Raw genomic sequence first — 3,340 nt, 5'->3', positions numbered from 1 at the left:
GGCGCATACTTTGAATAAAATATTTGTTATCATTCTCTTGAAATAAATGTGTTTTTTTCTTGAAAAAATACCGGTTTCATATGTATACACCTGGTAAGAGAACAATAACACAGGACCACAAGAAAAAGTTGTCTGTGCAAGACAAGTGATTAAGCTACCCTTATGGATTTTGAGCCGCTGAATCTGAATATGGCCTCAGAATCTGTCCTACACGTCTCAGTTTCCCCCTAGATGCAAAAAGTAGGGAAAAGCTTAGGGATTTTCTGGTCACATAGGCCATTCAAAAAATTTGTCTGCACGAGACAAGTGACTAGGCTGCTCTTATGGATTTTGAGCCGCTGAATCCAAATCTGGCCTCCGAATTTATCTTGCACGTCTCAGTTTCCCTATAGCTTGAGTAATTCTAGGGAAATTAAAGTTTTTTCTCAGATTATATAGATTTACACGGGAGAAAATAAAAAAACCTAATACCCTTCACAGTTTTGCGTGCAAAATCAGTCACATGTCCCGCGCAACTTTTTTTTGGTGGGCCTGTATGACCAGAAATTCCCTAGGTTCTTCTTAAAACTTTGCATCTAAAGAGAAAATGGAACAAGCCCGAAAAATTTGGGGTTCAAATTTAGATTTAGTACGAAAATTTGCAAGGGATATGGCATTTTTCCCCCGTATAAATCTATGTAATATGAGAAAAATCTTCAATTTCCATAGAATTACCCAAGCTAGGGGAAACAGTTGGCACCCTAGAGCATTTCTGTGTACAAATTAGGAATCTATAAGTCGCGACACTTAAGAATATAACATCCACACGGGAAGAACAGTATTGCTGCTCGAACTATACAGAAATATAGTTCAGCGAAGCAGGCGTATACAGTGTTTGGACCCATGCGGCATCGGTGAGACGACTATACTGATTTGTCGCGGGACCAATACACTGCTTCGCATACACGTGCGTCTCTAACCTTAGAATGGAAGGGAAGCGTCATTTCCTCGAGAAGTTTTTTTTTCGTAAAAGTCTCTTCGTATCGTACCTTTTTTCTCAAATCTCCACGTTTGTAGACCTTCTGATCCAGAAAAAGATCGTTTCGACAATGCGTGTGTACGCGTATATTTTTAGTTTGTAGCAATGTGAACGAATTTTCATATCATGTATTGTCACATCACGAACTTGTATCTTTCGTGGAGCAATATGTCGTTTAGGAATACTTGTATAGTTGTTACGTCTATACTGGTACACTTGTGAGGACTATCCGGTAGTGTTAGTACAAGAACCATACTTTCTAGTTCTGAGGACAAAAATATTGTTCTTTCAGCGATATTGTTTTTTCCGTGCATGTGTCTATTTTCGCGTATACTATTATTATAAGAATAACGTCCAGAATATCCCTAGGTTCTTGCATTTTTTCTGCATCTAGGGGAAAACTAAGAAGTGTACGAGAAATTCTGAGGCTAGATTTGGATTCAGCCGCTCAAAATCCATAATGTTAGCCTAGTCACTTGTTTCTTACAGGCAAATTTTCTTATGGCTTGTTTGAACAGAAAATCCCTAGGCTTTTCCCTACTTTTTGCATCTATTGAGAAAATGTTAAAAGCTCGAAAAATTTAGTGATCAAATTCAGAATGAGAGCGCAAAACTGCAGAGGAAATAGCATTTTTCTTATTTTTTGCTTTATAAGTCAGTATACCGTGCGCAAGACCTTCAATTTTCCTAGATTTATCCTAGCTAGGGGAAACGGTAAGAACACTAGGGTATTTTTGTGGATAAATTTGGTCTTTACGACTCGTAACACATAAGAATATGACGCCAGTACGTTTATTCTTCCGTATACTGGTATTATGAAAATGATATCCAGAATATACCTAGGTTTACACCTATTTTCTGCATCCAGCGGAAAACTGCGACGTGTAGGAGAAATTCTGAAGCCAGATTTGGATTTAGCAGCTCAAAATCCATAAGAGTAACCTAGTCACTTCTCTCGTGCTGATAAATTTTTTGTATTGTCAGTGTGACTAGAAAATCTCTAGGTTTTTCCATACTTTTTGCATCTAGGGGAAAACTGGTACGTGTAGGGCAAATCCTAAGGCCATATTTGGATTTCGCGGCCCAAAATCCATAAGGGTAGCCTAGTCACTTGTCTCGTGCAGACAATTTTTTTGTGCGACTGTGTAATCAATGAATTATTGTCTCAAAAATAATTCTTATAAATAATATTAATGTTGATAAAAAAATGTAACTATTTTCTTGATAATTGCAAATTTATCTATTTCAGTTTAAAATGTAACTACATAACTAAATGAAAAATTATTTTTCTGTTTGAAAATTGAAACTATTCTCTTCATGATTTGTGTTTTTCGTTAAATAATACCGTTTCTAACAACATATTGAACTTTTGGATTATCAAATAAACATTCATTACGAATTTAACTTTATTTTTGATAATTCATATCTTTTCTGAAAATTGTTTCTTTTTAGTGTAAAACGAAGTGTCTCGGTTGAAAATTCAACCTTATGTTTCAAAGTTAAGGTGAACTAGGGGTCGTTCATAAACCTCATGATGCTAATTACTCAAAAAATTGCCCCCCTCCCTCCCCTTTGTGAAACTCCATGACAAATCGTTGAACTCCGCCTCAATGGCACGTGATAAGTGATTGACCCCCCTCCCCCACTTCTCAAAAAATGATAATCGCAGTTTTGTTCTTCAACTTTATATTTTTTTCTAATATACACCACCGTATAAAAAAGGAGCTTCAACAGTAAAGCCAAACCGTACGATATTTGAAAAAAATCAAAATTCTGTATATTTCTTTGTGAACTCAATCAAGAGGTACTTTTGATGTTGAATACTGTAGGGAACAGATAATTGTTAATCTATGTAATTTTATTAATATATAAATTCATACACATTTTTTCAGAATCAGTTCGATAATTCTTGAATTTTTTTTTTGAAAAATTCAGAACTAAATTTTTCAGAAAATGGTGAGAGCAGATTTTTTATTTTTTTGTTTATTTAATTTTTATTTTAATGCAAACATCGAAAAAAATGTCGATTTTTCTAATTTCATTTTTTATCTTCTAGACAAAATTTTTCTTATACTTCTCGTCCCTTGAATTTAGTGCACAGGGGTATAAGAAATATAAAAAAATTCTTAACTTGCATAGTTAATTGTTATAAACAAATTGTATTAACAAATACTCGACATTAGGGGTTTTTCGGCTTCTACGTATATTTCTGCTCTGAAATCGCTTGCTTTCATTGTGAGGATGATACGTGAATATTTACATTTAACATTAAATGTTATTTGTTTATTTTATAAACAAATTATATAAACAAATTCACATTTT

This window comes from Belonocnema kinseyi, chromosome 4, assembly GCF_010883055.1.
Source record: "Belonocnema kinseyi isolate 2016_QV_RU_SX_M_011 chromosome 4, B_treatae_v1, whole genome shotgun sequence".
Taxonomy (NCBI): domain Eukaryota; kingdom Metazoa; phylum Arthropoda; class Insecta; order Hymenoptera; family Cynipidae; genus Belonocnema; species Belonocnema kinseyi.
This window is presented reverse-complemented; position numbering follows the sequence as displayed.